Source organism: Hibiscus syriacus, unplaced genomic scaffold, assembly GCF_006381635.1.
Source record: "Hibiscus syriacus cultivar Baekdansim isolate YM2019G1 unplaced genomic scaffold, ASM638163v2 tig00110657_pilon, whole genome shotgun sequence".
NCBI lineage: Eukaryota > Viridiplantae > Streptophyta > Magnoliopsida > Malvales > Malvaceae > Hibiscus > Hibiscus syriacus.
Window position 1 is genome coordinate 196,050 of NW_024062817.1, and position 10,049 is coordinate 206,098.

The following is a 10,049-nucleotide window of genomic DNA, read 5'->3' on the forward strand; positions in this document are numbered from 1 at the left end:
GGTGAGATGAACCCATATCTCCTTAGCTGTCTTCTTCTCCTCGATGCTTGACAATACTTCATCTGCTAATGCTAGATGAAAGTTTTCCATAGCATTCCCGTCCATTTCGATCCATTTGTTGTCATCTGTGAAATCTACCGGCCTTTCACTGATAGCTGCTAGACACCCGTCTTTCCTCAGGATGGCCTTCATCTTCAATTTCCACAATGAGAAATTTCTCCCATTGAATTTTTCAATATCAAATTTCGTTGCCATAGCTTCTTTTACGGATAGCTCCCACTATTTCACTATCGTGAATAGTTCTCTGGAACCTTCAAAGAATGGGTAATACATTCTTGCTTTCTTATGTTGGAGGATCCACCTTTTGGTGGCAGCCACAAAGACAATAAGCAGATATTACACACTCTAATCTAGCTCTGATACCAATTGTTGCGGAAGACGGCTATCGGATAGAGCAAAATCGCAACTGATAATTTGAGAAAATAAAAATGAAGATAAAAGAGACACAAATTTTACGTGAAAACCCCTAAATAATGTAGGGTAAAAACTACGGGCAACATTAGAAGAATTTCACTATGAGAAAATAGGAATTACAACTTCTCTCGATCTACCAAAAGAGAAAAAAATGATAATTCTCTCTTGATAAAAAAGAGAAAATAACTCTCAAGAAACTCTCTAAATTCTCTAGTATTGGAAGAAAGCTAGAATGCTTTGGGATGGTTTTGAAGCTAAATGAGTTAGGGTATTTATAGTTGAAGCTTTAAGGACTAATTTATAAATACCCTAAATTACAATGACTAATTGCATAGTTTTACCATCCAAAATTTTCAACAATTTGGTGGCCAAATTTGACCAATTTTGCCGCCCCATTAATGCCACCAAATTGCCACCCATAATGTTGGCTAATAATGCAATTTGGTATGCCAATTTACAACACAAGCTTCATTGATGAAGGAATGGATCCTGTCCCATCAAGATTGAAAGGTATATGCACAGAAGTAGATGCTTTCAACACAATCCACTGCAATAGGTGAGTGAAGTTTGTGATAATGGTATCATTGTACAATTGATAAAATATTTGTGTCGTCGCAGAAATCATTGCACAATTAATAAAATATTTGTGTTGTCGCAGAAAATTAATCGGAGCTCAATACTTCACCAATGGTTTTACCAACTTGTACGGAAAAGTTAACTCGTCGGAAGACTATATTTCGGCATGAGATACCGACGGCCACGGATCCCACACGGCCTCCATTGTAGCGGGTCGACGAGTCCAGTATGCCGCTGGCATCGGAGGGGTTGCAAGGGGTACAGCCTCAGGAGGTGCTCCTTTGGCCCGCATTGCCGTTTACAAGGCATGTTGGGCAATCCCTGGTAAGCCAAAGTCCGACGGCAACGTATGTGTGCCCGAGGATATCCTTGCGGCCTTTGATGCGGCCATAGGTGATGGTGTCGACGTACTTAGTGTCTCCATCAGCCTCCCCCAATAAAAATCTTTCAACCAAGATGTCATGGCTATCGGATCGTTGCATGCTTTAAGTCGCAACATCATCACAGTATGCGCTGCCGGGAACAGTGGTCCTAACCCATCAACGTTGTCAAATGTAGCACCGTGGATCATAATTGTTGGTGCTAGCTCCATCGACCGACGATTTTACTCGCCCGTCTATCTCGGAAGTGGCGTAGAAATCCCCGTAAGATCCGATCTGATAATACATTATAATTATCATAAATCATAAATTCATGAACCTTTTTTTTGTTTGTAGGGATATAGCATGTCACATAACACAAGGAATGTCATGTATCCATTAGTTTACGCAAGCGATGCAGCTCTCCCTGGTGTGTCTACCGACTCTGCAGGGTAAGTATATTTTCATCTCCTCTCGCTTTTGGTTTTGTAATATTGAATAAGATCCACTATTGTTTTACTCTAGGTACTGTCTAGCTGGTTCACTTGACCCTTTCAAGGTGAATGGGAAGATTGTGGTGTGTTTCACCGGAAGTGGACTAAATATAGATAAAGGCATTGAAGTGAGCAAAGCCGGCGGCGTCGGTATGATATTAGCTAACTCCAAATCCGATGGAGATAAACTATCTTTCGACATTCATTTTGTTCCCACAACTGAAGTTATATACGACAGTGGCGTTCAAATTCTCCAATACATCTATTCCACAATGTATCCTACTGCAACTATCGTGCCGGTTCAATCACGAACTTACAAAGCGCCTTTAGTGGCACCGTTCTCTAGTCGTGGTCCAAACCATATTGATCCCTATATTCTCAAAGTAATTTGTGAATCATAGAATATATTTATATATAATCAACTTTGTATATTGTTTGACTTGATTTCTGGTATTTATTTTTGGTGACAGCCTGATATTATCGCTCCGGGATTTCAGATTCTAGCAGCATGGAGTCTGGCATCATCTCCTACAAAGCTTCCATATGATCAAAGACATGTGAAATATAATATATTTTCAGGAGCTTCCATGGCTTGTCCTCATGTTTCCGGTGTGGTTACACTTCTCAGAGCAGTACATCCCGACTGGAGCATTTCAGCTATAAAATCTGCTCTCATGACTACCGGTAATTAAAGATATTTTAGAAATTAATTTTTAAATCAAATTGTGATTGTCTTATTATTAAATTGAAATTTTATCATTTCTTATGCAGCTACATTGACAGACAATTCTAATAACACCATTAAAGATTTTAGAACCTATATTGCTGCAAATCCCTTTGATTTTGGGGCCAGTAATTTTCGACCTGTACTAGCAGCGGATCCTGGTCTTGTCTACGATGCCTCGTATGAAGATTATCTTCTATATCTATGTGCTGTTAGCCCTGGACTTCTAAGCAAAGAAACTTTGACGCCAGACAGAATAGTGATTATCCTGCAAGCGCTCCAACAGATGATTCACAAGAGAAAATTCACCCAAAAAAATCTAGAGAAAAAAGTCTCTAGGGTTTAATAAAATATTATCAAATCAAACAATGCCAAAATAAGTCCAAAAGCCGGACTGTTATTGCCAAAAATCGTCTTTATTCAAATTTTTCCAAAAATAGCAAAATCCCGAAAATCACTCTAAATTGAAATTCGAAATATTACCATAAATAGTAAAAAATATCTAATTCTAGTGATTTGGAGGGGAAAACGGCAGAATTTGAGGTTGAAAAATGGCCACATGGATATGTGGAGAGCGTGCGCATCGAAAAGAGCTTTTCGGATTGGGGTCTTATGCGCGATTCTGACACCTGTAGCCAAAGTTATGGCCAAAAGACTGAAACATACTCAAAACGACCCCAATGAGGAACATGTCACAATCAATTCCCGCCTTTGCGCTGATCTGCCAATTCATGGTATCTCAGCGCCATCAAGGTGCAATCTGACAGCTCAGCATCATCTGTCTCGGATCCCCCTGCATCAGTCACCCCGGGTTGGAAAGAACTTGTCCTCAAGTTCAGAGTAGTGTCATCGGAATCCACAAAACAATGACTCAGGTGCTTCACATTAAAGACATCATAAGTCTTCAAGTGGCTAGGAAGGCGCAACCTGTAAGCGTTATCATTGATCTTCTGCACGACCTCACAAGGTCCAATCTTCTGATCCTTAAGCTTATTATACTCACAAACAGGAAAACGATCACGAGTTAATACAGCCCAAACAAAATCACCAACATCAAAAAGTACCTGACGAAGATGATTGTCGACCCGAGTCTTGTACTTGGTATTGCTCTCATGAATGGTTTGTTTCACCTGCTCATGGATACCCCGAAGATACTTTGTCATCTCATCTGCTTTAGGACTGAAATGACCTATACGTGGAATAGGGGCTAAGTCCAGCACCCCGGATGGGTTCTGACCATAGACAATCTCAAATGGGCTTAAACCTGTGGTTCTATTTTTTGATATGTTGTAGGCAAATTCTGCCTGAGGCAATGCCAAATCCCACTGCTTCGGCTTCGTTCCTGCCAAACACCTCAAGAGGTTTCCCAAACTTCGGTTCACCACCTCGGTCTGGCCATCCGTCTGGGGGTGGTAGGCGCTACTAAAATTTAACTGCGTTCTCAATGTCCCCCACAGGCTCTTCCAGAAATGACTGATGAACTTAGTATCACGATCTGAAGTGATGGATCGAGGAACACCATGTAAACGCACAATCTCCTTGAAATAGAGATGGGCAATCCGGTCAGCATCCATAGTCTTTCTGCAAGCTACAAAATGAGCCATCTTGGAAAACCTGTTAACCACAACAAAGATAGAATCTGAGGCCCTTTGGGTGCGGGGTAAGCCTAGTACAAAATCCATGCTGACATCGAACCAAGGAGCTTCAAGAACAGGTAAGGGAGTGTACAAGCCCGCATTGGTGAGAACTCCCTTAGACCGCTGGTACACATAATAACGGTCCACATAATGGGCCACATCACTAGTCAACTTGGGCCAATAAAAGTCAGAAGAGATAAGGGCCAAGGTCTTATCTCGGCCAAAGTGTCCCTCATTATGGAGTTCACTTATAATTTACTACCTCAATGAACAATCTGGAATGCACAACTGTAATCCACGAAACAGATACCCATTATGCAAAACAAAATCATGACGGTGACCCTCAGTTACCTCCTAAAATATCCTTCCAAAGGAAGGATCAGCTGCATACATATCTGTGAACGTCTCAAAGCCTGCAACTTTTCAGCCTCCTTGGGACTGAGGTGATATACTGGTCGATTTGGCAAACTTGACCCAGGAACAAGGTCAATTTGATGCTGAATATCCCTCATAGGTGGTAGCCCAGGAGGAAGATCCTCTGGCATCAAGTTAGAGAATTCTGCTAGCAACCGCTGCACTTCTACTGGTAAATCTGCATCCACGTCTACTGCATTGTTCTCGAAAGGTAGTAAGGCATAGACCACGTCGCCATGCTCAATCTCATCTAAAAACCTGGATATAGAAAGCAGAGTAGTATTATGGGTTACTGGGGTAGGAGTGAGTCCTTCCCGCCGGTGTGCCAACACAATTTTTTTTCCCTTGATGCTAAGGGAATATGTATTCTTCCATCCATCATGAATGACACTGCGATCATACTGCCAGGGTCGACCCAACAATATATGACACGCATCCATAGACACAACATCACACCAGGCATTATAAAAATATTTTCTACCAATTGAAAAAGACACGAGGCATCGCCTATCAAATGTTACCTTACTGCCTTTATTTAGCCATGACAGCTTGTATGGCTTAGGATGACGGTCCGTCTTCAACTGCAATTTCTGGACAACCTCCTCGGACACTACATTCTCACAACTGCCGCTGTTAATGATCATTTTACAGACTTTATCTGCAACTGTGCAGGTCGTGTGGAAAATATTGGTTCTCAACCAATCGTCCCCTGAATCGCCCTTGGGAGTAAGTAGACTCTTGCGAACGACCAGAGTCTCATGACCATCTCCATACAGCACATCATCGTCATACACGGGTTCGCCAATCTCCTCAGTCTCGTCTTCCGTGTTTTCCTCAATCAACAAATTTTTGCCCTTTTGACTAGCAGGCTTCCTGCAATCAGTCGCCCTATGCCCTTGTTCACCACAACGAAAACATCTAATAGTAGGGTTAGAATTACCCTGCGGTGGCTGTTGAGCAAGACGGGAATCCTGAGGACGAACTGGTCGACTGTTGTGATCGTTCCTGATCACTAGTCTCCTGTTTTGCTGTTTTTCAACAGCAAGAGCACGCTGGTAAGCTTCCGAAACACTCCACAGTGAATGAAGGCTGAGGAAATCTTGTACGGGCTGGCGTAAACCCCCCAAATACCGCGCCACCATTTTCTCCTTCGTCTCAGATAAATCGTTTTGGGCGACCAATTGGTAAAACTCCTCCGTGTAATCATCGACTAATCGTGCGCCCTGCCTCAACGCATGAAGTCACTGAAACAAGGTTTACGTATAGCCGAAGGGAAGGAAGTGACCCTTCATCTTCTTCTTCATCTTCTCCCAATCAATGATCTTGGCCTTGCCCTGTCTTTCTCGTGAACGTCGCAACTGTTCCCACCACGCAGATGCTCTGCCCTTGAGTTTGATGGCGATTAGTTTCACTTTCACACGATCGGGGACTTCCTTATATTCAAAAATACGCTCTACTTCATTAATCCAATCCATGAATCCCTCGACCTGTAACATACCAGAAAACTCAGGGAGATCGACCCGAAAACCGAGGTCTCCATGACGCTCTTCCCGACAACGGTGTTCCCGGAATAGAGCACGATTGTGATATGGGTTTTCGAAAGCGGAATTGGTATCGTGATCAGAGGCCTCACGATCCTCGAAATCCTGTGCCGCCAGGCGTTGGGTTAATTCTGCGACTTTCCTCTGTAAATCCGCAATCATCACATCCTGAACGTTGCGATCACGGCGTTGGGCTTCCTCATTCGGAACCTGCTCACGACGACCACGACCACGACCTCCGGCCATTGAAACTGGTGAAATTTCCCAGGAAGATGTTAAAGCTCTGACACTAACTGACGCCAGACATAATAGTGATTATCCTGCAAGCGCTCCAACAGATGATTCACAAGAGAAAATTCGCCCAAACAAATCCAGAGAAAAAAGTCTCTAGGGTTTAATAAAATATTATCAAATCAAACAATGCCAAAATCAGTCCACAAGCCGGACTGTTATAGCCAAAAATCGTCTTTATTCGAATTTTGCCAAAAATAGCAAAATCCCGAAAATCACTCTAAATTGAAATTCGAAATATTACCATAAATAGTAAAAAATATCTAATTCTAGTGATTCGGAGGGGAAAACGGTAGAATTTGAGGTTGAAAAAAAGGCCACATGGATATGTGGAGAGCGTGCGCGTCGAAAAGAGCTTTCCGGATTGGGGTCATATGCGCGATTCTCACACCTGTAGCCAAAGTTATGGCCAAAAGACTGAAACATACTCAAAACGACCCCAATGAGGAACATGTCACAATCAATTCCCGCCTTTGCGCGGATCTGACAATTCATGGTATCTCAGCGCCATCAAGGTGCAATCTGACAGCTCAGCATCATCTGTCTCGGATCCCCCTGCATCAGTCACCCCGGGTTGGAAAGAACTCGTCCTCGAGTTCAGAGTAGTGTCATCAGAATCCATAAAACTTGTGGTCGAAATCGTTGTGCCTCATTAGTGGCACATCATTAACCGAAACATTGAGTTCGTAAGCGACATCTTCCAATGTTATCGTCGCCTCACCACTCGAAAAATATAAAGTACACGTTTCGGGCCCCCAACGTTCAATCAGTATCGAAATTAGTGTTGGGTTCACCTTAAAACATGCAAAAATGTCGTTGGATATAGTCTGGACTGTTGTAGATAGATAATAATATGATGATGATGATCTCCTAGTGTCATTCCTCGTTCTTCTTCTGAATTGAGGTCGAGTGAAGAAATATGGATAACATCAAGGCGTAACATTTTTTCTCAGGTAGACATTTTTTTGGGAATTTTGAATTTTTTTCTTAACAAAATATAATAAAAACCCTAAACCCTATTCATAACCCAAACCAACAGCTATTTTTTTTTTTAAAATCTCATTGAACTCGTCACGTCGAGTTGATAACTTACATGCTGATCATTGGAATCTGATTGTTGCAGCTTCTCGTTGCCCAACTGCTCTAAACGACAGGTTTTTTTAAAACTCAAGGGAAACTCGTCACCATGACATGACAAGTTTCCCTAGTTTATTTCTTTTTTCCATTTTTAAATTATTTACTGAGTTTAAAAAATTAATATATGACCAGACTCGTCATGTCGATGTGATGAGTTCGTGTTGATATATTAAAATATTGGCTCACATGGGGCTCACTTAGCTGGGACTATTAAAAAAATTATTTCTAAGGAAACTCATCACCTCAACATGACGAGTTTTCCTATTACTATAACATTTGTCGTAAATTACCAAATAAAGTTTAGAGTGGCCGGGCAAAATAATTTCGGTGTCTGCTGTATTGGGCCAAAGAAACCGATAATAAACACCAATGAATTGCCCAGGAAACAAATAAGAAGTTGGGCCTCCAAAAGTCCAAATTTCTTTTCAAGATTCCTTTCAAAATGAAGCTACAAAATAGAAATTAATAAAATTTTTAAAAAATATATATTCAATTCTGTTTATTAAATAATCTAAATAAAAAATTATCCCATCATTTTAGAAAAAAAACCTACCTTATTTAAGCTTAAGATGATATGATTCTAACTCAAATAATTTTAAATCTAAAATGTATAGTATAAAATAATTTCTAAACTGATAATATAGTGTTTTAAATTTAATTATATAATTTTAAAATTGATAATTGTGTTCTAAGTTGATAATGTACTATTTTAAATCTAAAAAATATTTGTTTAAACAATTAAGATTAAATAAATAATTTTAACTTTAAAATTTATAATATTAGATAATTTTTTTAAAAAAAATATTAGATAATCCTAGATTGATAATATAGTGTTCTAAATTTAAAAAGTATATATTTTACCTCTTAAATTGAAAAGTAGTTTAGATATTTAATATTTAATAAATTATTTTTAGATTTAAAAGTTTGATAATATTAGATAAATTTTGAATAGATAAACTAGGTTATTAGGGTTTATTGAAAAGTTATATACATGACTAAAACTTGTTTACAAAACTTACCTAAATATTTATTTTCTTTCTAAGAAAAATTGTGGACTTTCTAAATATGAAGATATCAATTTCCTATTTCTTTCTTACTCTGTTTTCATTATCCATTGGTCTTATCAGTGGAGAAAAAGTATAGTATTTTATATATATTTTTTCTATTTTATTAATATATTATATAATTATTTTTTTTATTTTATCTATGTTGGATTATATAGTATATTTTGGTGAACACAATGGGACGAAAACATTTATGAAATTGAAAAATTCCTCTTTCTTATATGCATTACGTAAAAGAGTCTGAGAAAGATGTTAAAACTTCACTTTTATATAATTACAATACAACATCAATGGTTTTGTTGCTAAGCTTACTTCGAATGAAACATCCAAGCTCTTTTGTAATTAATTTACTCTTGATATTTCTTGAATAAGTCTTGAGTCAAGTTGAATCAAAATCTGAATTTCATTTTAGAATTTGTGATTGAAATATTAATATTTTTTTTTAAATTTTTTTATGAAAATGGAGGAGATAATAGCAACGATTCCTTCTCATGAAAAATATTAAACACATGCAACAAGATCATGAGATTTTATGGAGTTAAAATATCATTCATCGAGTGGAGCAAAAATGGGAGGGAATTTGTTGACAAATGCTCAATATGGTCAAAAATAATTTATTTGTTTATATTACTCAAGAATAGAATGATTCAAATGAAATGAGAATGACCTTTATTTATATTTGATTTATCTTTTATGTAATGGTCAAATGTTAATTATACCAATGCTTAGAATTAAATTTCACCTACCACAAATAATATAACTAGAAATTTAATCATATAATTCACATGAAATGTTCACATTATTCCAAGTGTGTGTTTTGTAAAATATTTCAGAAACTAAATTACTTATATTATATTTGTCTAGTTAAACCTAATATGCTACAAATAACTTCTTAGAAGATCATATACATTTTGATGGGGTTATTGTGCATGACTCAAGACACAAGACACTAGTCTTGAAAATGTAGCTTTTTATTGTAAGAGTTCGAATTTTTTAATTAAAATTTGGAATTTAATTGTTTTGGATTGGGGAAAGTAGTGCACAAAAAAAGGCCATTGAGGTGTTTAATTTAATTTGATTTCAAATATAGTCTAGATCTAATATTATTATTATCGAACATCATAAAGAAAAATGAAAATATATAAACGAACAAGAAAATGTATCAATGTAATTAATTATGATAGATACGAATCAAATTATCTTAGTGATCAAATGAATGATACTTATTCTTATAAGTCTCGAGTTCGAGTACTAGTGGCTGCAACATGGGTGATTGAACGTTTATTATCAAATGATTGAGAGTATTTAAAATAGATATTACTTTGTAATCATCATAGC

General features: G+C 38.0%; 1 pseudogene; it reads left to right on the forward strand.

Annotated features, from left to right (window-relative positions):
• The first annotated feature begins 908 nt into the window (after positions 1-908).
• LOC120137408 lies at positions 909-3,935 on the forward strand (annotated as a pseudogene).
• The last annotated feature ends 6,114 nt before the right edge of the window (positions 3,936-10,049 follow it).